Genomic DNA, 26,110 nt, shown 5'->3' with positions numbered 1-26,110 from the left:
TAAAAGGTAAAAAGTCCTTCTGTTGAAGGTATTTTCATAAGCTAGTCCATTGCCTTGAAACTCTCTCTTGGTGGTCCTTGTGACTGATTCCTACTCAGGTCTTGATTTAAATGTTGTTTTTCAATAAAGAGTCCTTTAGCCACATTATCTACTTAACACTTGCCTCTTAATATTTTCTCTTTGCTTTTATGATGACTCCTAACACACCATATAATTATATTTTTGTTTATAGACTGTCTCCTATGCTATACTTTAAGCTCTGTGGGTATTCATAGTGCACTGGTTTATTTCATCAAGATATACTTGTGTGTACAACTGATCTAGTATAGTGGCTGGCTTATACATGTTAATTGTCCAATGAATGAACTAAAAATATGGGGGGTTACATTGGAAGGGAGAGAAAAAAGAATTATCAGATTCATGGCACAAATTCCACTTTCTGGTAATTCATCACCTGGTGTATAACAGGATTTGATGAAGCTATTAAGTTGGAATGCTTCCTGAAAGTGCTGGCCATTTGGAGAACAGAGGGGATAAAATGTGATGTTTTAGTGCTTGATGTAAAGAACACAGTGAGACTTGGCATGACTCTTTAGTAAAGTCCATTTTCACCAGAGCCCATGGCTTTTCAGAGAAGCCAGAGCTTCAGCCCATTAGGGCAGGTGCAGTCTTTAGAAATGGGTGCAAATAACTTTATATTTAGTGAGTGTCTTTCTTAAGTTCTTTTGTATCATTTTTATTCAATTCCACATATAAATAATATCATATGATATCTGTCTTTCTCTGACTGACTTCATTCAGTATGATCTCTAGGTCCATAGATTTCAAAACCAATCTTATGGTTACCATAGGTGAAACCGTGGGGAGAGGGAGGAATTGGGAGGGTGGGAAAAACACATATACACTACTGTATAAAATAGATGATTAACGAGAACCTACTGTTTAGCACAGGAAAATCTGTTCAATTACAAACAATTACAATAGTTTTTAATAATATATATGGGGAAAAAGAATGGATATATTCATATGTATGGCTAATTTACTTTGCTGTACATCTGAAACTAATACAGTATTGTAAGTTGTATTAGTCAACTTTACGCCAATAAAATTAAATTTAAAAATTAAAAAAGGGAGTTTCGGAGTTCCCGTCGTGGCGCAGTGGTTAACAAATCCGACTAGGAACCATGAGGTTGCGGGTTCAATCCCTGCCCTTGCTCAGTGGGTTAACGATCCGGCGTTGCCATGAGCTGTGGTGTAGGTTGCAGACACGGCTCGGATCCTGCATTGCTGTGGCTCTGGCGTAGGCTGGTGGCTACAGCTCCGATTGGACCCCTAGCCTGGGAACCTCCATATGCCGCGGGAGCGGTCCAAGAAATAGCAAAAAAGACAAAAAAAAACCAAAAAAAACGGGAGTTTCTTGTAGACAGCATATACATGGATCTTGCTTTTTTACTCAGTTTTTGCCTTAATTGTTTAAGGTGTTTAGACCACTTACACATAATGTGTCATTTACATATATTGTTTTGAGGTGATCATACTGAAATCTATCCTCTTGTTATTGTTTTCTATTCATCGCATCTGTCCTTGGTTCCTCTTTTCCTATTTTTATGCCTTATTTTTCTTTTATTTTTTATTTTCCCGCTGTACAGCAAGGGGGTCTGGTTATCCTTACATGCATACATTACAATTACATTTTTCCCCCACCCTTTGTTCTGTTGCAACATGAGTATCTAGACAAAATTCTCAATGCTATTCAGCAGGATCTCCTTGTAAATCTATTCTAAGTTGTGTCTGATAAGCCCAAGCTCCCAATCCCTCCCACTCCCTCCCCCTCCCATCAGGCAGCCACAAGTCTCTTCTCCAAGTCCATGATTTTCTTTTCTGAGGAGATGTTCATTTGTGCTGGATATTAGATTCCAGTTATAAGTGATATCATATGGTATTTGTCTTTGTCTTTCTGGCTCATTTCACTCAGGATGAGATTCTCTAGTTCCATCCATGTTGCTGCAAATGGCATTATGTCATTCTTTTTATGGCTGAGTAGTATTCCATTGTGTATATATACCACCTCTTCCGAATCCGATCATCTGTCGATGGACATTTGGGTTGTTTCCATGTCCTGGCTATTGTGAATAGGGCTGCAATGAACATGCGGGTGCATGTGTCTCTTTTCAGTAGAGTTTTGTCCGGATAGATGCCCAAGAGTGGGATTGCAGGGTCATATGGAAGTTCTATGTATAGATTTCTAAGGTATCTCCAAACTGTTCTCCATAGTGGCTGTACCAGTTTACATTCCCACCAGCAGTGCAGGAGGGTTCCCTTTTCTCCACAGCCCCTCCAGCACTTGTTATTTGTGGATTTCTTAATGATGGCCATTCTGACTGGTGTGAGGTGGTATCTCATGGTAGTTTTGATTTGCATTTCTCTTATAATCAGCGATGTTGAGCATTTTCTCATGTATTTGCTGGCCACCTGTATATCTTCTTTGGAGAAATGTCTATTCAGGTCTTTTGCCCATTTTTCCATTGATTGATTGGCTTTTTTGCTGTTGGGTTGTATAAGTTGGTTATGTATTCTAGAGATTAAGCCCTTGTCCGTTGCATCCTTTGAAACTATTTTCTCCCATTCTGAAAGTTGTCTTCTTGTTTTCTTTTGGGTTTCCTTTGCTGTGCAAAAGCTTTTCAGTTTGATGAGGTCCCATGGGTTTATTTTTGCTCTAGTTTCTATTGCTTTGGGAGACTGATCTGAGAAAATATTCATGATGTTGATGTCAGAGAGTGTTTTGCCTATGTTTTCTTCTAGGAGTTTGATGGTGTCCTGTCGTATATTTAAGTCTTTCAGCCATTTGGAGTTTATTTTTGTGCATGGTGTGAGGGTGTGTTCTAGTTTCATTGCTTTGCATGCAGCTGTCCAGGTTTCCCAGCAATGCTTGCTGAATAGACTTTCTTTTTCCCATTTTATGTTCTTGCCTCCCTTGTCAAAGATTAATTGACCATAGGTGTCAGGGTTTATTTCCGGGTTCTGTATTCTGTTCCATTGGTCTGTCTGTCTGTTTTGGTACCAGTACCACACTGTTTCGATGACTGTGGCTTTGTAGTATTTCTTGAAGTCTGGGAGAGTTATGCCTCCTGCTTGGTTTTTGTTTCTCAGGATTGCTTTGGTGATTCTGGGTCTTTGTGGTTCCATATAAATTTTTGGATTGTTCTAGTTCTGTGAAAGATGTCATGGGAAATTTGATAGGGATTGCATTGAATCTGTAGATTGCTTTGGGTAGTATGGCTATTTTTACAATATTGGTTTTCCCAATCCAGGAACATGGAATATCTTTCCATTTCTTTACATCTTCTTTGATTTCTTTGATTAAAGTTTTATAATTCTCGGCATATAGGTCCTTCACCTCTTTGGTCAAGTGTATTCCGAGGTATTTGATTTTGTGAGGTGCAATTTTAAAAGGTATCGTATTTTTGTATTCCTTTTCTAATATTTCATTGCTGGTATACAGAAATGCAACTAACTTCTGAATGTTAATCTTATATCCTGCTACTTTGCTGAATTTATTAATCAGTTCAAGGAGTTTTGGGGTTGAGTCCTTAGGGTTTTCTATGTATAGTATCATGTCATCTGCTTTATGCCTTATTTTTGAGTAATCAATATTTTTATGATTCAGTTTTATCTCATTTATTGACTTATTAAAAATACATTGATTTATAACATTTATTGACTTTTTTAATGATTGCTTTAGGACTTACGGAATACGTAACTTGGCACAGTTTACCTTCAAGTGACATTATACCATTAAACAACAACATAAAGGAAACTTATAATAGTATATTTTGGTTTTACCTCTCATTCTTTGTACTATTGTTGTCGCACATTTCCCTTCTACATGTTATTAAACTCACAATGGTTATTTTTGCTTTCAGCAGATCAAATTTTTTAATAATTTTAAAATAAAAAGAATATTTTGTATATACTTATGTATTTACCATTGGTAAGTGTTCATTTCTTTGGATGGAATAGATTTCCATCTGGTATCATTTTCCATGTTAAAGGAATTCCTTTAACTTTATGTGTAGTAAAAATCTGGTGATGAATTTTTTAGCATTTATATTGCTGAATAATCATTATTTTAGCTTTAGTTTTGAAAACTCGGTATAGAATTTTAGGTTGACAGTTTTCCTTTTTAGTACTTTAAAGCTGTCTTCTATATTCCATCTCACATTGTTCCTAAAGAGAAATCCGTTATCATTTTTATCTTACCTGTATCTTTAGTTGATTTCAAGATTTTCTCTTGATTACTGGTTTTAAGCTCCATCCTGTGAATTCCAGCCATCTCAGTCTCCCTGAATTCTCAATTCTATATTCTCAACTCAAAAAAGCCAGCCCTTACCTGCAACCTGAAAATTTCTTCCAGCCAATATTCTGGAGTCATTCTAGGGGTCAGCTCATTTGTTTCTCTTTTTTTCAGGAATGACTCTTCTGTATCAGCTCTTGTCCAGTGTCTGAAAGTCATTGTTTCATAGATTTTTGTATAGTTTTTTCTTGTTTAAGATGGTAGGGTAAATCTGATGACATCTGTTACTACATATTGGCTGGAAGTAGAATTGCCCACAAACCACTCTATACATTTCAGTTTGCTCTCCTCTGCCTGCAAGATAAAGTTCAAACTGCTTAGTTTAGCATTCTCTGTCCTTTATAAGCTGACTTCATGACAACTCTAACCCCCACCCACTTTCAGTAAATCAAAACCATTTGCCAAATCCCAATTGTATCCAAACTTTTTGTTCCTCAGTGCACGTTCTTCCCTCCACCCAGGAAAACCTTCTTCCCCATCTGGGCAAATTCTTCTTGTTCTTTAAGACCCAACTCAATTATCAGTTCCTCTGTTAAATGTTTCAGACCTCGGTGTTTGTTGCTACTCCTCTGTCTCCACAGCACATAGGATATACCTCTATCACACACTTAGGACACAGCTTTATAGAGATCCTTAGTTAGACTTCTACACCTGACTGAGGTCTCCTAATTTCATTAAGGATAATAACCTCTACATCTTATTCACATTTTCATCCCTTAGCCTAGACTGGTACATGGCCTGTAGTAGATTCTTGGCAAATGTTTGCTTAATGAATGAACATCCTGTCAAAGTGTATAATTTTGCTTTCTGCAGATAGTATTGGCTTTCCTATTTGAAGAACTTGGAAATTATAAGTAAGAATATCAAAATAAGACTTGGACTTGAATAGCTGCCATCGTCTAGCAGGTGTTCCATGTTATGTTTATTAGCAAGGATGCTGAGCAGGTGCTGGTTCCCTTCTAGGATATTATCCCATTAAAACAGTTCAGAGCTGATAGTTTCTTCTCTCTCTTTCACAGATGGTGCAGCTCTGTGACTGATTTGTATAAGAAATAAGTGCAGGAAAAGTTACTCCTTGGGAGTTCCTTGGAGTTGATGTAATCATTTTCAAAGCATCAGCTTCAGCTCTAAGAGATGTTGAAATCAAGATGCTTCTGGCCTTCTTCAATCTGGCCAGAATTACGACTGAGATAGCTCCTGAATTGCCTTGGACATGTGCAATCAGGATAATGTATATTGGAAATTGATTCTTTTTTTTTTTTTTTTTTTTTGCTTTTTAGGGCCACACCTGCAGCATATGGAGGTTCCCAGGCTAGGGGTCAAATTGGATCTGTAGCCTACCCCACTGGCACAGCAACAACAGATCTGAGCCATGTCTGCAACCTACACCACAGCTCACAGCAATGCCGGATCCTTAACCCACTGAGCAAGGCCAGGGAGGCCAGGGATCGAACCTGCATCCTTATGGATACTAGTCAGATTTGTTTCTGCTGAGCCACAACAGCAACTCTCTGGAAATTAAAGATTCTTAACTGTTCTTGAAAGCTGACAGTTTAGAGAAGAGCAGACATTTTGGAAGCCTACTTCCATAATCAAGATGGGGCGGGGTAAACAGTTGTGTCACCAAATAAAACAAAGCCCACTCTCACTATAAAGAAAGAAAACATCCTGGGTTTATTTACTTGCTTGCCAGACAAGGGAAGACACAACACTGAAGAAATTCACTAAATAATTAACTTTTGGTGGAAGTGGGGATCAGGGGGCTTTATCTGCTAGAACAGGGACTTCCTGGTGGTAATGCTGAGTAATGATTGAAAACTACTTCCTCTCTGAATGGAACAGGATGACTCCATAAGTCTATATGTGATGGGCTAACACAAATCCACTGGTCAGAAAAGCATCTATAGTGTGATCCTATGATGGTCTGACATCTCCGGTTACTCAAAATTCTAAATCCTTTATCAGCTTGATTTAAATAATGGTCTGTCTACTGAAAGTTTGTGGCTGTTTTCCTGGTTGGAAATAGTGTTGGTGAAATCCAGCTTTCAATTTTGATCTCTACTAGGCATGTGTAGCTGTAATGGTAAATTTCCTTTTATAGATGTGATAATGCGATTCATACCATGTAGAATTTTGGAAGAACAACTGATTTAGCTAAGAGAAGAGTACAGCATGAGCCTTATATTGGTAGGGGAAAATGAATGATCACATACCTTTGGGACTCTTAACAAGTAACATTTATCAAATGCTGAAGAAAAGAACTCGGACTTTGGAGGAGGGAAGGCTTGGTTTTGCTTTGCAATTTATATGCCTATTAGCTTCATAAATTCATCTACATCTCAGTTTTTTCATGTGAAGCAGAGATAATGTTATCAATCTCATATTAGTTAATGGGAAGTTTAAATGAGATGATATATGTAAACCAGCTCCCACAGTGGCCAACCTAGTTTTTACCTGATAATCAGTGGATCGCCAACATATTTCCTGCCCTGCAAATTCCCACCCACCTGCACCCCCATATATGTGAATGCCCCAGCTGTCCCTCCTAGACTCCTAGTCTCTTTCTGAGCATGCCCTTCCCATTCTTGCCCTCTCCTTTCCACATTTATCCTCTTTTATTACTCCCTTCTTTCAATACTCAAAGTACTTCTTGCATGTACAAAAGATGACCTTTATTCATGTTCTTCATTAATAACTTAGATATAACCAATTCCGTTTTGTTACAAGATTCTAAATGCTTAGTGTTGGAAATTGAGCTCCTTTGGGGAAAGCAAATAGGCAAACACTACTACAAAGGGATTTTAGGTTTGAGAACATTAGAAAACCAGCACCTCAGTTGCCTGGAACCAGTACATATGTCTTTCTTTATCCCGCAGAGCCCTGTATTGCCTAAACAGAATAGAGAGCCCTGTATTGCCTAAACAGAATCCTAATTTTACTCAAATAATAAAGACCAGGAGTTCCCATTGTGGCTTACTGGATTAAGGACCCAACGTTATCTCTGAGAGAATGCAGGTTTGATCCCTGGCCTCACTCAGTAGGTTAAAGATCAGGCATTGCCATAAACTACAGCACAGGTTGCAGATGTGGCTCAAATCCTGTGTTACTATGAGCATGGTGAGATTCTAGCTGCAGCTCCAATTTGACCCCTAGCCCAGGAACTTCCATATCCCATAGGTGAAGCCATAAAAAAGAAAAAAAAATAGCAAAGACTTTCTGTGACTGGGCTAGAACACCTTGAAACATTTAACAGTCTTCAAGCCAGGCTGGTGGTCTGTCATTCTTTCTGATGACAGGAGAAAATGGTCATGGTATGGGGGTTCTAGGAGACAGAGCAATTAGTGGGATTATCAACTAGCAAATGCCTCCATATCCTGTAAAACAAGATGGAGAACTGGGCACCTTGTTACATCAAAGGAATGATATACCTTTGAAAATGTATGAGACTCCTTGATTACTGTCCCTAAAACCTGGGAGGAACATTCAACTTTCTCTACCATCTCTCATCATGTCTAGTTTGAAGCTTTCCCTAATGCAATTGGAAGAGTTTTTCTAAAGGAGTGAGAAAAGTGCATAGTAGGGAGTGACCTATAATGGCCACCGTGTTGTTTTGCAATTTCTTTAGGCCAGTTAAGGCTGGAGACTTTCATGTTGATTGTACATAATGGGCCATCCATGACAGATGAGCACATTGAATCTTAGGGGCGGGGGGAAGAAGATTGAAAAGTGGCTAGGACAGGTTAGGGTAGGATCAGTTATGCGATAATATAAAAAAATGCCCTGCAATTCCAGTGCTTTGGAACAACAAGCCTTACTTGTCACTTAGGTTGCATGTCCAGCACTGGACAGTGGGGTGTCCTGCTATATACTCAGGGGCCCATGCTGCCCATTGCATTAACCAATCATCTGGAAACCACATCCTGCTCCTTAGAACTGCCAGCAGAAGTGAGAGCCTTTCAGCTGCCTCAGCTTGGAATTGACCCTCATCCCTTCTGCTTATGTTTTGTTTCCCTGAACTAGTCATAGGGCCCTGATTAATTGCAAGGGCACCGGGAAATGTGTGAGAAAATGGAATATTGGGGTGAGCATTATTGCCTCTGTCTTAGACTAGTCTTCTGGTAACCAAATACTAACTCACCTTCTTCCTCTCAATCTCTGGAGAATGTCTAAAAGTTCTCTTTGATCAATGCATCTGGCACCAATTCCTGTATCACTGGGTGCTGTACACCAGTTATAGTATCAGGTTAGGTCCTGGCTCCTCTTGGTCTGGAGATAATAAGAGGTAAGAAAACAGGTTCCTGCTGCCCACAAACTAGTACAAAGGTAGAACAAGTACAGGTTAACTGCAGTAAACACTCACCTTCTATAATGTCAAGAATGGGAGTTCCATACATTCACTTTTCTTTATGGCCTCCTCTCCCTGGAAAGGGGGCCCTTTTCTTCCACCTTCTGGCCTTTTCCTGTTACCTGAGTGGGGTCTCACATTGCTAAATGTAAGCTCTCCCACTACATAAGGAATCCGATTGTTCAGTGTCTCTGGGAACTTCTACTCCCCTATTTGAATTAGTAAACCTCTCCCCATCCCCCTCATTGATTTCTTCCCTTCTACTTAAATGAATTTTATTGTTACGTGTATTCAGCACATTCTGGGTGCGAAGCAAAACACTGAGGTTGCAGAGTAACACAGGTGAAGAAGACTCTTGATTCTCAGTGTGCTCATAATGTCATGGAAATGGGTGGGAAAGAGACATTGCAAGATAACTTTGAGATAGGAATTTATATAGGCACACCTTGTAGATATTGCAGTTTGGGTTTCAGACCACTGCAGTAAAGCAAATAACACATTGAGTCACATGAATTTTTTGGTTTCCCAGTGCATATAGAAGTTATGTTTATACTATACTGTAGTCTATTAAGTGTGCAATAGCATTATGTCTTAAAATACAATGTACAGGAGGTACATCATACCTTAATTAAAAATAAGTTTTTGCTAAAAAATACTGGCCATCATCTGAGCTTTTGTGAGTTGTAATCTTTTGGCTGGTGGTGATGGTTGTTGACTGATCAGGGTGGTGGTTGCTTAAGGCTTGCATGGCTGTGGCAACTTTTTAAAATAAGACAAGGATGAAGTTTGCTACATAATTGCCTCTTCCTTTCACAGACGATTTCTCTACAGCATGCAGTGCTGTTTGATAGCATCTTATCCACAGTAGAACTTCTTGCAAAATTGGGATCAGTCCTCTCAAACCCTGCCTCTGCTTTATCAACTAAGTTTATAATATTCTAAATATTTTGTTGTCATTTCAACAATCTTCATAGCATCTCCACTAGGAGTAGATTCCATCTCAAGAAACCACCTTCCTTGTTAGTCCATACAAGTATCTCCTCATCTGTTAAAGTTGTATCATGATATTGCAGCAATTCACTCACATCTTCAGGCTCCACTTCTAATTCCAGTTCTCTTGCCATTTCCACATCTGCAGTTCCTTCTTCTACTGAAGTCTTGAACCCCTCAAAGTCACCTATAACAGCTGGAATCAGCTTCTTCCAAACTCCTGTCGATGTTGAAATTTTGACCACTTCCCATGAATCACAAATATCTTTAATGGCATCTAGAGTAGTGATTTCTTTCCAAATGGATTTCAGCTGACTCTGCCCAGATCTGTCAGAAAAATCACTATGTATGGCACCAATTATCTTATAAAATGTATCATTTATTAAATAATAAAACATGAAAGTGGAAATTACTCCTTGATTCATGGGCTGCAGAACGAAAATTGTGTTATTGGCCATGAAAATTTTACTCTCATCATACACCCTCCCTAGAGCTCCTGGGTGACCAGTTACATTGTCAACATGCAGTAATATTTTTTTTTTTTTGGTCTTTTTGCCTTTTTCTAGGGTCGCTCTCATGGCATATGGAGGTTCCCAGGCTAGGGGTCCAATCGGAGCTGTCGCCACCAGCCTACGCCAGAGCCACAGCGACACGGGATCCAAGCTGTGTCTGCGACCTACATCACAGCTCACAGCAATGCCGGATCCTTAACCCACTGAGGGTGGCCAGGGACTGAACCCACAACCTTATGGTTCCTAGTGGAATTCGTTAACCACTGAGCCACGACGGGAACTCCTGCAGTAGTATTTTAAAGGGAACTTTTTTGTTTTGTTTTTGTTTTGGCATGTGGAAGTTTCTGGGCCATTGATCGAACCTGCACTGCAGCAGCAACCCAGGCTGCTGCAGTGACAACATTGGATCCTTAACCTCTGTGCCACCAGGAAACTCCCAAGCTTTTATATTCAGCAGTAGGTCTCAAAACTGGTCTCAATGGAATGAAAATACTCAGTAAACCATGTTAGAAACAGATGTGCAGTTATCCAGGCTTTGTTGTTCCATTTATAGAGCACAAGCAGAGTTGATTTAGCATAACTCTTTAGGGCCCTAGGATTTTAGGAATGGTAAATGAGCATTGGTGTCAACTTAAAGTCACCAGCTGCATGAGCCTCTAACAAGAGAGTCAACCTATTCTTTGAAGCCTAATATTGACTTCTCTCTAGCTCTAAAAGTCCTAGATGACGTTTTCTCCCAAGATAAGGCTGTTTCATCTACACTGAAAATCTATTGCATAGCCATCACCATTGATAATCTGAGCCAGATCTTCTGGATAACTTGCAGCAGCTTCCACACCAGTACTTGCTGCTTAACCATGCACTTTTATGTTATGGAGACAGTGTCTTTCCTTAAACTTCATGAAACAACCTCTGATAGTTTCTGTTTTTTCTTCTGCAGCTTCCTTACCTCTCTCAGCCTTCATAACAGTGAAGAGAATTAGAGCCTTGCTCTGGATTAGGCTTTGGCTCGAGGGAATGTTGTGGCTGGTTTGATCCTCTATCTAAACTATTAAAACGTTCTCCATATCAGCAACGGGGTTGTTTTGCTTTTGTATCATTTGTCGGTTCACTTGAGTAGCAGTTTTAATTTCCTTCCAGAGCTTTTCCTTTGCATTCACAGCTTGACTGCTTGATGCAAGAGGACTTGCTTTCAGCCTTTCTCACTGAGCTTAATCATTTCTAGCTTTGGATTTCAAGTGAGAGACACAAGTATGACTCTTCCTTTCACTTGAACATTCTGAGGGCATTGAAAAGTTATTAATTGGCCTACTTGCAATATTGTGTCTCAGCGGAGAGGGGGTCCAGGGGAGAGAGGGAGAGAGAAGAGAGAATAGTCAGTTAGTGGAGCAGTCAGAACACACATTTGTCAGTTAAGTTCACTATCTAATATGGGCATGGTTCATGGTGCCCCAAAACAGTACAATCGTAATGTCAGAGATCACAGATCACCATAACAAATATGATAATACTGAAAGTTTAAAATACTGCTAAGATTACCAAAATGTGACACAGAGACACGAAATGAGTCAATGCTGTTAGAAAAATGGCGCCAATAGACAGTCTTGCTCAAGGCAGGGTTGCCACAAAATTTCAGTGCAGTTTGCAGAGCACAATAAAGCAAAGCACAATAAAATGCAGTGTTCTTATACTTGGGTCATCATAGTTTTTTGTCTTTTATATTTTAGCAGGTTATTAAGCCCTTCACAGTCCTTTAACTTGGGAATTTTTGCAGGGCAGAGAGCCAAAGAAAGCTTCTATAAATTAGGGACTCTGATGTCCTTTCTTAAAGGCGCAGAGGATCTCGAAGGGGCTGGTGGAGAAGAGCAGGCTAAGGAGAGAGTGCCTTTGAAAGAAGCAATTAGGGAAATGGTGTAACTGGGAAGAGGTAGTGGTGGAAACCTGGGCAGCCTCTCATCAAGGAGGTGGGCTGTACAGGGGTGGTTTAGTTCATGTCTCTGGGAGGCCCAGAATAACTCCTATTCTGCATTTTTTTAACCTTTTCTAATGATAAGTTTTTCTTTCTCCCCACATCCTGCACAAATTTCTAGGGCACCTGGTGGACTCACAGCCTACTGGGGGGACTTAACTATAAAATAGTGTGATAGTTCTTAAAATAGAAATATGATAAAGCAATCTGGGAGGACAGTAAAGGAAATGGGCCACCCTAGCACATGTTTCTTCTCTTTCTTCAGTAACTCTGAATTTCTATGGTATTGTACTTTTATGAACCCTTCTCTTAAGCAATCCTTTGACCCTTAAGACCCTCTCTGAGCATGCTTTCTCTGCCTTGTATATTTGAATTTCTTCCTCTCCAGTATCTGGAGGAAGTTATCATAGGTTCTATTTTTGTCCTCTAGGGTTCTTCACCTTGTATAAACTTAGGCAGAAGAGAAATTTGTTGAAAACTATCCTAGCTGTTCACAGCTTCAGGGAGGAGGCTGAAAAATCATACATGGAAAAATGGCTCAGCAGAAATCAAGTTCCCACCCAAAGAAGAGCTTGGGCTGGGCATCACCACAGGCACCTTGACACTAGGGAGGTCAGTGCTATAAATTAGATTTCTTCACTCTTCCTTGCATCTTTGAGGTTCTCCTTTAAGACACAAAATCTTAGGCAGAAGCACCTGACTGACGTGGTATTGATACAGCTTCACACTCCAGCCACTGATGAGTAGAGACAGGGAGTGGCTGGCTTCTGGGTCCTGGTAGTGAGAAGCCAGACACTCCTCTCACCCATATTCACAGAGTATGGGTCCTTCCAACACAGGGATATATCTGGAATTTGAGTATGTAAACAAACATGCCCAGAATGAGATAAAGATGCCAGAGGAGTAAGATGTGGTGCTCACCTGCTCCCACAAACATATAAAAAAATAATAATGTGGGAGTTCCCGTCGTGGCGCAGTGGTTAACGAATCCGACTAGGAACCATGAGGTTGCAGGTTCGGTCCCTGTCCTTGCTCAGTGGGTTGGCGATCCGGCGTTGCCGTGAGCTGTGGTGTAGGTTGCAGACGCGGCTCGGATCCCGTGTTGCTGTGGCTCTGGCGTAGGCCGGCAGCTACAGCTCCGATTGGACCCCTAGCCTGGGAACCTCCATATACCGCGGGAGCGGCCCAAGAAATAGCAACTACAACAACAACAAAAAAAAGACAAAAAAAAAATAATAATAATGTGGAGTGATTGGCACAGAATATCTACTGAACGCTGGCAGACCTTAAACCTCCAAAAAGGGCAAGAAACCCTCCCCATAGCTGGGTAGAACAAAAGGAAAAAGAGAGAGAGAAGCGGGGGAAAAAAGGAATCATGACAAGACCAACACGCTGAGAAGGAGCTGTAAGAGGCAAGGAATCCATACCCTGGGAAGTCACCGAACTGATGGAGAGATCAGCTGGAACTGAGGGGGAACCTTAAAGCCTTGGGGAAAAGCACAGCAGCTGGGCTGAAGTGGGCAAAGCAGAGGCAGAGGCATACAGACAATTGGTACCACCTCTAGGACACCACAGCCTGAAACACTGGGGTGGGGGCTGGGCACTGAGGCTCAGGCTTCAAAGGTCAGCTCCAGGGAGAGGACTGGGGCTGGATGTGTGGAGACAGCCCGAGGAGGCTAGGGAGTGGTGCACTACAGGCTGGGGAGTGACGCACCACAAACAAGAGAGCCTAGGAGGAGGTCTGGGCCCACAGGAGAACCAAGATGCCATTCAGGTTGGGGAGGGTGAGAGGAGGAGTGGGACCAACATAGGAATATCTTTCTCTGAGCATGAGGCACCTCTTGTCTAGGCTACAGGTGGTAGGGGGCAAACTGCTTCAGGCATTTCAGACTCCAGAGGTGGGCATGGCCTGCCACCACTAGGATGTCCTTAAACAGACACTACCTGCAGCCCCAGTCACCTCTGGGGTCGCTGCAGAGGAAAGCACTGCAACTGACCAGCAGCTGTTGCCCTCATTCCCCTGGGAATGCATGGGCCCTGCTTGCCACTGCCAAGGGCACTTGTACCCCGGTGAGGGTCACTGCCACTGTCCAGGGCCCAGCAACCAGGCACTGGCTACAGCCCTGTCCAGTGCCTCCATCTCCCTGGAAGCATAAGCAGACATCAGCATACCCCCTATCAAGGGGATAACAGCTTGCACACACTGAGAAAAGAGACAGCAAGCATCCAAATCAAAAGCAGCCCTCAAGACAAAAAAAAAAAAAAAAAAAAAAAAGCCCTCACAAGCTACCCAGGGACACTCCCACATATAAATAGCCCTCCAAGACTGCAGTAGATAATTGTTTTCCCAAAATTCACAGAATAAGAAAAATGTAAGCAAAATGAAGAAGCTCAGGAACCTTTCCCAGTTAAAAACATGAGAATTCACCTGAAAGAGCTAACAATGAAACAGACATCTGCAGTCTAACAGATACTGAGTTCAAAAAGGAGATAGTGAAAATACTGAAGGAATTAAGGGTGAAGATGAAGGAATTAAGAGCAGATATTAACAGTAATGCAGATTACTTTAGAAAGGAAATAAAAAATATAAGGAGGAGCCAAGAACAATTAGAAAATTCATTTGCAGAGATGCAAGCTGAATTAAAGGCATCGAAGGGCAGAATGAATAATGCAAAGGAAAGAATAAATGGCTTGAGAAATAGAATAATGGAAATCACCCAATCAGGACAGCAGATTGAAAACCAAAAGAAAAAACATGAAAGCAATATAGGATATCTATGGGATAATGTAAAATGGGCCAATCTACACAAATAGAGATTCCAGAATGAGAAGAGGGGACTGAAAATATATTTGAAGAAATTACTGAAAACTTTCCAAATCTAAAGGGAACAGATATCAAGATACAGGAAACCCAGAAAACTCCAAACAAGTTGAACCCAAACAGACACACACCAAGACATATTAAAATAAAAATGGCAAAAGTTAAAGATAAGGAGAAGATACTAAAGGCAGAAAGAGAAAAACAGAGTTAGTTATAAGGGAACCCTCATAAGGCTATCAGCTGATTTCTCTGCAGAAACACTACAGGCCCGAAGAGAGTGGCAATATATATTCAAAGTCCTAAAAGGGAAAAATTTGGAGCCTAGAACTCTATACATTCAAGAATTTTGGAATGGATTAGCAATGAGATCCTGCTGTGTAGCACTCGGAACTATGTCTAGTCACTTGTGATGGAGCATGATAACATGAGAAAAAATAATATATACATGTATGTGTAACTGGGTCACCATGCTGTACAGTAGAAAAAAAATTGGGGAAATAACAATAAAAAAATTTTAAAAAAGAATACTATCTTTCACCACTAAATATATATATATTATATATATATATATCATTTATATGTATATATCATTTAAAATAGTAGGAGAAACAAAGAATTTCTCCAACAAAAACTGAAAGAGTACAGCAATTCTAAACACAATCTAAAAGAAATGCTGAAAGGTCTTGTCTAAATAGGAAAGAGTAAGAAGATGTAGGATGGAGAGAATTAAAATTGGAAAGTAATCACTTAAATAAGCCAGTATACGGATCTAAAATGGAAAAAAAAAAGATCTATTTGTAAAAGCAATGATAAACATAAGGAACAGCAAAAGGATAAACATGAGGGTGTAAAAAAGGACATCAAAATCATAAAATGTGGGGAAGGAAAGTAAGAAAATCTAGATTCTTTTTTTTTTAAGAATGTTTTTGAGCCTATATGATTATAAGGCTAAAGCAAGCAGATATAGAAAGGAATTGACATACTTGAATAAGAGGGCAAATCAAAACCAATCCATACATTCACAGAAACTGAAAAGAAGAGGAAAGAAGCATAAAATAAAAGGAAATCATCCAAGCAAAAAATAAGGAACAAAAGAGAAACAGAATCAACTAGAAAACAAGGTTTGCCATATGATATCACTTATACGTGGAATCTAAACTATGGCACAGATGAACAGAAACAGACTCAGAGACATAGAGAACAGACTTGTGGTTTCCAAGGGGTAGGGAGTGAGATGGATGGGGAATTTGGGTTTAGTAGATGCAAACTATTACATTTAGAATGGCTAAACAAGGAGGTCCTGCAGTACAGCATAGGGGACTATACCCAATCACTTGTGATAGAACATGATAGAAGATAATGTGAGAAAAAGAATGTATATATATGAATGACTGGGTCACTGCTCTACAGCACAATTGACACAAATCAACTATAATAAAATTTTTAAAAATTAACCATCAAAAATTAAACATACTCCTCTGAGTGTTATTACCATCAGGAAATGCAGATTCATCCTGGATCTTTAACTCTAGTCTTGATCTTTCCTTTCATCTCCCATCTTTACATTCAGAGCCTCCCTCTTGGGTGTTCTATGGTCCCCCAAACTTCTAAATACTGGGTCTTTTTCCCCTTTTCATAGTACTTATTCCTCTAGAATCACATGGGAAACTAGTTTTAAAAATGCATATTTCCTTGATTTATTCCCCTTCCTTTGCAATTGTCTGACTTTTGTGCTTCTGGCATAGGGCCTGGAATCTTCAGATTTTATCAGGGGGCCCAGGTGATGTTGCTGCTTGTGATGGCTATTCATTCTCTGAGAAATAGGGCTCTCGTGTGTTATAGACTCTGGACAGCTTTTTCTCTGCCGTCTCTCTCTAATCTTTGTTCTCCTCAAAACAATATGGCTTTGCTATTGCAAAGACTATTTTCAAGGCCACCTCTCCCCATTACTGGCTTTATGGTCTCTCTTTCTCACCACGGCTGGTGTAGAAATTCCCATAGGCACCTCTGTGCTGGTCACATCAAGGAGGTAGAGGGGAACTGCCCTCTCCTTTCCACTGCCCTGGAGATTGGGGTTCCATGTGATGGCCCTGGGTGATAGACACGGTAGTAGCTACCTGGAAAGGCATAGGTACCAATCAATGAGAACAGATGCTGGCTATAAACAGTTGGTATCTGATACAAAAGTGGCCTGAATCCTGGTCCTCATCAACAGTGTGTAACTCTCGGATTGGGCTTCTATTTCTGCAACCTAACAGGCCTACACTAAGGTGCCCCTGCCCAGTTACAAGTCAGATAAGTTGTCAAGGTGACCTTCAGGCTCCTGCTCGGGGAGATGTTCTGCAAACTTCATATTGAGCATGACCTGTGGTGAACATTACTCCCTCCTGTGGGTGCATTATGACCACATCTTTATGATTTCCTTTAGACATCCTCTTCTTCACACTTCATGGTGTATTTAAAGCTTTGTTCTGCATCAGGGTGCTATTCATATGAAATTATCCTGAGGATTTTTCTGTTTTCCACTGCCTTATCACCCACGAATAGCACAGCTTTCCTTCCTCTCTAGTCAGCAAGAGGTTAGAGTAAGGAGGCTGCCTCCCTCTGCACAGATAGGTTTTTATTAAGAGTATTAAACAATTTCCTTTTTGGTCTTATACTTTATATATTGATATGGTTTTATGTCTTTTCTCACCTTGATGTATTTTTGGTAGATTTTAATTTAAAAGTTGAAGAGGGAGGTCTCCTTTCCTTGATTCTTTGACCTCTGGGTTGGAACATGGTTGCAGTAAATCATTAGAGGTAAAAAGGTGAAAAAGTACCATTTACTCTGGGAGCACTCTACATCATACATTTGACCTTAGACTTACAATAATGCCAAACACCAGAAGAGAGGCATACACGTTCTCTGTTCCTGACCTTGAGCAAGGAAGAGTATTGTCCTGCACAGCCTGTAATAATCCACACAGTCTCATTGCTCCCGTTTCTATACATTACGAAAACTGTGCTTCCTGATCAAATCAAGAGACTGGTAGCACAACCCATCAGCTCAGTGCACAAGCTGAGTAAATATAGAGACTTACCTTGAGTGTTTCCAGTTTACTCAATAACTATGGCTAGCTTCACACACTCTGATGTGTAAGAAATACCATGTGTCTTATCTAAGTCATTCTAATTTTGATGCTGGACATCTATCTCTCTAGGCTATCAAGAAAGTCAACTTGTCACTCAAAGGGCTCCTCCCAAGTTCTGGGCCTTATACAGTAGAGACCACCTGGTTTTCTGTCATCTGTCCCTATAGGTCATCACTGGGATATTCCTTGTCTTTGTTCTCAACATTCCCCTAGGGCCCGAGAGCTCTCTACATGGAGAAGGGATTTCTGGCCAACTGGAGTGGGGTCCTGTCTCGGTAGACACAACACACTGTTCCCCTCTCAGAGGCCTGGTGCTTCCTCCTCCCACGGTCCACCCCTTGGCCCAGGGACAGCCCTTTCTGTCACAGATGAAGTGTCTTCCTCTTGTCTACTTCTCCAACCCTCTCCATTTTCTCCCACAAACCTTGTTCTGCAACTGAACTATGAGCAACCAAAAATTTAGTTTACCTTTCCTGGAGAGCAAGGAGAACAGAGGCCAAGAACGGGGGAATTTTACATCCAGTTCCTCTAGTGAAGGAAAAAAAAAAAAAAAAAAAAAAAAGATGCTCTGCTAAGCACTGAAGACGTATGGTAGTCCTTGCTAACATCAGGCAGGGTTCTGTGGTGTAGTCAACCAAAACCCATTCTTTCAAATCTAAGCAGAAAGGGTATGTGGGCATCAGGAAAGTCCCCACTCCCACCCCCAGAAAAAAAGAAAGAAAGAGGAAAAAAAAGAAATGATGTGGAGTTAGCCAGAGAAGTGTGTTGTAAAAATAGATGGTGAGAGAGGAGAATGAACAAACAAGTAGGGGCCAAAGGCTGCAGGAGGAGAAAGGAAACACAGATGAATAATGTAGTCTCTGCCCCTACAGAGCTTTACAGTTTGGTCATAAAATGAACCTCCCTGCACATAATATAAAGAAAGGAATGAAGTGAGACAGAGCTTCGTCACAGTTCTGCTTGGAAGCAGCTAACTTCAGTGTTCCCAGAAGGAAAGTTGGTCTTGAGCACCAGGTAGCCTTTAAGGGCTGACCCCTTAAAGTGCTAGAGTTGATGATCAAGTCCTTCTGGACAAAGGCCAGAAGAACAGGCTGTCTTGCATTAACAGAAGAGCCTTGCTTTCTTAGCAGTAGTGTCATACCTGAGTTTGGAAGGAATCATCAGATACCATATCATTTATATCACTGATACTGAACAATTCCAGACAATGCCATTTCCATGGAGTCAAACCCAAGTGAAGAGAGACAAGCATGTCCACATGCAATTTGATCTTCAAGCTACTTACCTTTTGTTGATCAGGGCAGTTACACAGATACACATTTTAGTTAAGACCTAGCTGCCACCTAGTGGAGGAAATTCTCCAATAGGTACATTTCAGTACTGAACAGATATGTGAGATGCATGTGCCATTAGTCAACTGTCTGGATGCCTGGAAAAATATTCTGAAATATTTTGATTGCCGTAGGGAAATTAAATACTTACATGCAAATAGCTGTGATTGTGGCATGTATGTAGAGTCCTGTCTCTCTGTAAATAGCATTATTAGTCAAATAAACTCTAGCACCAGAGTTACTGACTTCTAGGGTTCTTTCTAGCGCTGAGATTGTGCAAGTGTAAATCTAGCTCTGGGGAACAATTGTGAGGCCAGAATTATTAAGATTCTTGCTGCCAGATGGAACCAGACTAGAATCCTAACAATTCCAGCCCAGGTGTGAAAACTAGAAACCTCTCACTTATGAAGCAGATCACACAGAGGAAATTCAAACAAGAAAGAGTTCTCATTTCCCTTTATCAGACAGATGGCAGCCATGTAAGCAAAGAACATCAAAAACAACAAGAAGGTAGAATGGAAAATCAGGCAAATCAATCAGAAAATCAATTTTAACAATACTATGTACCTTGTAGATTTTCCTTGACGTCTTCCTTACCAATGTCTAAAAGGACCATACAGGAGTTCCCATAGTGGCTCAAGTGGAAATGAATCCATGAAGATCCATAGTATCCATGAGGTTGTGGGTTCGATCCCTGGCCTCACTCAGTGGGTTAAGGATCTGGCATTGCCGTGAGCTATGGTGAATTTCTCGGATGTGGCTCGGATCCTGCGTTGCTGTGGCTATGGTGTAGGCCAGTGGCTATACCTCCGATTCAACCCCTAGCCTGGAAACTTCTGTATGTCGTGGGTGAGGCCCTACAAAATAAATAAACAAATAGATAAATAAGTAATTGAAATAAATAAATAAAAGGACCATACAAACCAAGGGAGCATGATCCATCTGCCTTTGGGTTCTGGAACCATCTAGGATGTACAGAACATCTTGATACTGTAGAATGATTAATATAATACTATATTGATCAAATGGATACCCTTTCCCAGAGTTCATTGGCCCCCTTTTCGCAGGCCACTGGCTGCTTGGTCCATGAGAGTCCCACTAACGCTTTCCCCTCACTAACACCACCATCTACCTGTCCTTTCCCAGGGTGAAGGCTGGGTTCTACAGGCCTGGTCAAGTCAGGCCTGGACACCGATGCTGCCCTCCCCCCGGGAGAGGCCAAGGCAGATTTCAGTGAAGGGCCTGGATTTGGCTTCCCTAGTGGTTGCCTGAAAAGCCCAGTGACAAATCTAGTGGAAGTACAAGGGTTACAGACTGGTCTGCTGGCAGAGGAAAGAGCTTGTGCAAAAGCTGAAAGGGCAGAGAAAGTTCAGGGTGACTGGAGTATGGTGAGCAGATGGGAGAGGAAGGCAGAGGACCTTCACCTGAGTGCAGTGGTAAGCCATGTACAGAAGTTATACCAGCAGGGTTGCCTTTTAACATCACTCCGGCTGCAGTGTAGAGACATGAGTGGAGGGAGATAAAATTTGGGAAAGGGAGACAGGTGAGGAGATGTTTGGGGGAATGGAGGCTGAATCTGGTGGTGGCAGGATGTGGTGGCAGATGACCTGCAGGCAAGTGACCAGAGATGCTTTTCTGGCTCTACTTCAAGCTCTGCAAGTTATTTCAGCCTCCTGATACTCCATGTTCTCATCTTGTGTGCTGGAGTTAAAACTGCCCAAGTCCTAGTCTTATTCTGAAATGAAATAAGTTCGTAGGGACATGCTTGCTAAATAATGGTTGGTTCAGAAGTAATATTTGGGTGTGAGGTATGAGGTGGGAGTGACCTTCCATGATTAACCTAGCTGTTCTGCCCGGTAAGCATAGCAACCACGGGTTCTTACGGAAGGAAGCCTTGGCTTTCCTCACGTTGGGTAACACAGGTGACTTCCCTGGACACACAGAGGCTCATTCTTTAAATATCACCTCCACTGGGTTAAGGATGGAGGCAGAGCTATTTCTGGTAATAGAAATGTCAACACCAAAGGGCTGGCAGGCCACTTGAAACAGCAGCATAGAAATGTGCCAGCTGGCATTTGCTGCACACTGTGCTGGGCATGTATTAAAATGTAGGCTGATGAACATTGTCGTTAGCAATCCCGGAGTGATGGTATGTTCCTAAAGTAAAAACAGGTGATTGATTTGAAACGCAATTGGAATTTAATCATTTGGGTGAGGTTATTTCATAGTTGACTAATCTAGCAAACCGTTTTTAAGGGTGCTAATTAAAAATTGCCCAAGGTTATCAGTTTGCTGCCAGGACTGCAAAAAAAAAAATGGGTATGGAAGGGCTTCAGTCAAGCTAATTATTGAATAGAGCATAAGACTTGATTACCACGTCAGGGGAATTTTTGAAATGAGGACATTTTTATTTGGAGCATGTCTTTTTATTTAGAGGAGTTATCAAAAGACTAGAATGACATATAGTGTCTTATGTGGCTTATTTTGTTTAGCATTAATTATATCTAGTGTCATTAGGGAAATCTCTTTTTTCAGACTGGACTGAAGAACCTTGGGGTTCTGGTTTCTAGTCTTTCGTATGGGATGGCACTGAAGCCTGAAACACAAAGCCCACGGTTTTCATATCTATTTCAGTCATTAGAGTCTTATGGTTTGGTTAGGACATTTAATGTGTGTGGTAAAATTCCCCTTTTTTTGAAATTAAATTTTTTATGATAGTTGATTTATGGTATTCTTTCAATTTCTGCTGTACAGAAAAATGACGCAGTCATATATATTCTTTTTCTCATATTGTCTTCTATGATCTTCTTTCACAAGTGATTGGATATAGTTGCCTGTGCTATACAGCAGGACCTCATTGCTTCTCCATTCTAAATGTAATAGTTTGCATCTACCAAACCACAGATTCCCAGTCCATCCCACTCTCTCCCCATCCCCTTTGGCAACCACAAGTCTGTTCTACATGTCTGTGAATCTGTTTCTGTTTTGTAGATAGGTTCATTTGTGTCATATTTTAGATTCCACATATAAGTGATACCATATGGTATTTCTCTTTCTGACTTCACTTGGTATGGGAATATCTAGTAGCATCCATGTTGCTGTAAATGGCATTATTTTATTCTTTTTATGGTTGAGTAGTATTCCATTGTATACATGTACCACATCTTCTTAATCCATTCCTCTCTCTATGGACATTTAGGTTGGTGCAGTTATTCTTCATGCTTTTCCACTTTCTTTTGAATAATTCAAAAATTAGTTTTCTCCAGGAAATCTGTGGAAGAATTGGACCATAAGCTCCAAGGGGACTGGCACCATGTTTGTCTTATCCTGTGCTAAATTTCCAGTGCTTGACATGCAGTAAATTCTCACTAAGCACTTGTTAAATGCAGGAATCCACTATGGGCCATGTTGCTCTAGGGCATGGGGTATATCAGTGAATAAAGAGAAAATCTCTGCCCTTTTGGAGAGTACATTCTAGCAGGAAAAAGAGATAATGTAATTAAGTAAATTATATGGCATGCTAGAAAATGAAAAACTCATTGGAAAAAATTAAAGCAAAGTAAGAGGATTGACGTGCCAGAGATGGGCCTGGAGTTGGGGTAGTTGGTCATGTTTCTTTATTAAAAAGCATGTTCCAGGTGTGCCTTGTTAAGAAGATGAGATCTGAGAAATTATTTGAAAATGGCAAGGACACTGACCTAGTGGACATCTGGGGAGTGGTATTCCAAACATAGAGAACAGCTAGAGCAAATGCCCTAAGGAACGAGTGTTAGTGGGTGTGTTTGAGGAATAGCAAGAAAGCTTATGAAGATTGAACAGAATGAGCATGGGGATTATAAGGTAAGAGAGAGGTTACAGGGGAAGTGGGCCAGATCACCCAGGGATTTTGGTTTACTATAAGGACTTACTATTTTTCCTAAGCCAGTGCAAGGCTTTGAATAGAGATGTGCCATGATTAGACATGGCAGCTGTGCTGGGAATACTCAGTGGGGAGAGAAAAGTAGAAATAGGGACCATTGGGAGGTGATTGTAATGATCCAGATGAGAGATAATAGTGGCTCAGACCATGGTGGTAGTGGCAGAGGAGGTGAAAAGTGATCAGATGCTAAATGCACCTCAAAAGTAGAGGTAGAAATTGAGAGAACAAGGAAACAAGAATGACCCAAGGTTCTGGGCTTGAAAAATTTGAAGGAGAGAGTTACCGTCATTGAGATGGGAAGGTAGGATGTGGAGCAGACTTTTGGGAGAACAGCACAGGTTTGGTGGCGGATGTGTTGAATGTGAAAAGTCTATTAGATATCAGAGTGAATATGTCAGGTAGACAAGTTAATGTGTGAGTTTCCATTTAGATATTGTCTGAAATCTTAGGTACTAGATGAGATCATTTAGGAGCGTGAGCAGACATGGTGAAAAAGAAAATAATAATCTTTTATGATCCTCTGTATTTCTGTGGTGTTGGTTGTAACTTCTTTGTCATTTCTGATTTTATTGATTTGGGCCCTCTTTTTCTTTTGATGAAATCTAGCTAAAGGTTTATTAATTTTATCTTTTCAAAGAATCAGTTTTTAGTTTTACTGATCTTTTCTATTTTTCTTTGAGTCTTTATTTCATTTATTTCTATTCTGATCTTTATGATTTCTTTCCTTCTGCTAACTTTGGGTTTTGTTTATTCTCTTCTATTTCCTTTAGGTGTAAAGTTATGTTTTTATTTGATATTTTTCTTATTTCCTGAGGTAAGCTTGTATCACCAAAAATTTCCTTCTTAGAACTGCTTTTGCTGCATTTCATAGAGTTTGGATTGTTGTTTTTAATTTTCATTTGTCTCCAGGAATTTTTTTATTTCCTTTTTGATTTTTTTCAGTGACCCGTTGTTTGTTAAGTAACATATTGTCTATCTTCCACTTGTTTGTGTTTTTTGCTGTTTTTTTCCCCCTTATATTTGATTTCTAGAGTGATGGCATTGTGGTCACAAAAGATGCTTGATATGATTTCAGTCTTCTTGAATGTACTGAGACTTGATTTGTGGCCTAGCATGTGATCTGTCCTAGAGAACATTCTGTGTTCACTTGAAAATAATGTGTATTCTGGTGCTTTTGGATGGAATGTCCTATATTTACCTATTAAGTCCATCTTCTCTGTGTCCTTTGTTTCCTTACTGATTTCCTAGATGATCTGTCCTTTGCTGTCCATTGATGTAGGCAGGGTGTTAAAACCCCCTACTAATATTGTGTTACTTTATTGTGTCAATTTCTCCCTTTATATCTGTTAATATTTGTTTTATGTATTTATGTGCTCATATATTGGGTGCCTATATAATTATAATTGTTACATCATCTTCTTGGATTGATCCATTTATCATTATGAAATATTTTTCTTTGCCCCTTGTTACAGTTTTTGGTTTAAAGTCTATTTTGTCTAATGTTAAGTATTGCTATTTCAATTTTCATTTACATGGAATATCTTTTTCCAACCCCATACTTTAAGTCTCTGTGTATCTTTAGATCTAAAATGAGTCTTTTGTAAGTACATGGGTCTTATTTTTATATCTTTTCAGGCACTCTATGTCTCTTGATTGGAGCATTTAGTCCACTGAGAGTAATTATTGATAGGTATATACTTACTGTCATTTTGTTAATTGTATTTGGGTTGTTTTGTTGTTACTTTTCATTCCTTTTTTCTTCTTTGCTCTTTTGCAATATGATGACCATTTTTAGTATTATGTTTGGATTCCTTTCTCTTTTTGGTGTGTGTCTGTTATAGATCTTTGGTTTGTGGTTACCATGCTACTTATTTTCTTTAAAAACATAGAAAAAGTCAGATAGAAGAAAAAGCTACTTTCTGTTTCACTGTTCAAAGCTAACCATGGTAAAAATCTAAATATTTTTCTTTTAGTATTGTCTAATATTTACATAATTGTAATAAAAATACACATATACATTGTATACACATATACATTGTATCCTTTTCTCCTGACATTAACCTATTTTTATAAACTTCTCACAAACGTCTCTCTCTTTTTTTTTTTAAACTGGATACATAAACATCCATCTTCTACTGCTATGTTAACTGTTGGGTTAGTATTTAAAGGTACTGTGCACTAGCATTCCAGTTGGGTTAGAAAGGGGAGAAGACTTTGCTTTCTTTTTCCTCTCTATTCTTTTTTGCCCATCTCCTTCATCCAAGGTGAATGTCCTATCCCCATGCCCCACTTTTTGCAGTCTTTGTTATCTCCATTCCTGTAAATCTTTCTCTTTTCCCTTCCTTCTCTTCCCATATCTCTCTTCCTCTGCTGCTTTTTTTCTTTCTTTCTTGTCTCTCATCCATTTAATTATAATACATGTCTGTGATGGCATCATTGTACTTGTTTGTCTTGTGGTAGGCACTCAAATTTATGTTTCAGGACAGCCAGATGTCCTATTTAACTGGATTTTCTGCTTTATCAAAAGTTAACTCATTGTTATGAAATGGCACGGGGTTAGTCATCTGCCTGGGACTTTGGAACTTTTGTTGAGCCAGGGCAACTCATTTTCATCTACATTGTTTCATTTGCATTCTTAAAGAGGTCAAACACCTCACCAGCCATGAATCTCCAACCTAGAAACCTGGCTATCAGATTCAATGGCAGTAAGTTTTGAATGAGGCCATAAGAACACA

General features: G+C 40.1%; 1 long non-coding RNA gene across 3 annotated transcripts in view; it reads left to right on the top strand.

Annotated features, from left to right (window-relative positions):
• Positions 1-26,110, top strand: part of LOC146400110 (uncharacterized) — an 80,052-nt gene that overhangs the window by 11,475 nt on the left and 42,467 nt on the right. The window contains exon 1 of one of the 3 annotated variants that reach the window (XR_014816196.1): positions 20,823-20,892. The exons of the other annotated variants lie outside the window; for them this stretch is intronic. This is a non-coding gene — a long non-coding RNA (uncharacterized LOC146400110). Of the gene's footprint in view, positions 1-20,822; positions 20,893-26,110 lie in introns of those variants that run through there. 3 annotated transcript variants of the gene reach the window in all.

Source organism: Sus scrofa, chromosome 9 (assembly GCF_054392235.1).
Source record: "Sus scrofa isolate SSC_HxYL_T2T_F1_AM1 chromosome 9, Sscrofa_HxYL_maternal_Yorkshire_Landrace_v2.0, whole genome shotgun sequence".
Classification (NCBI taxonomy): Eukaryota; Metazoa; Chordata; class Mammalia; order Artiodactyla; family Suidae; genus Sus; species Sus scrofa.
This window is presented reverse-complemented; position numbering and strand designations above follow the sequence as displayed.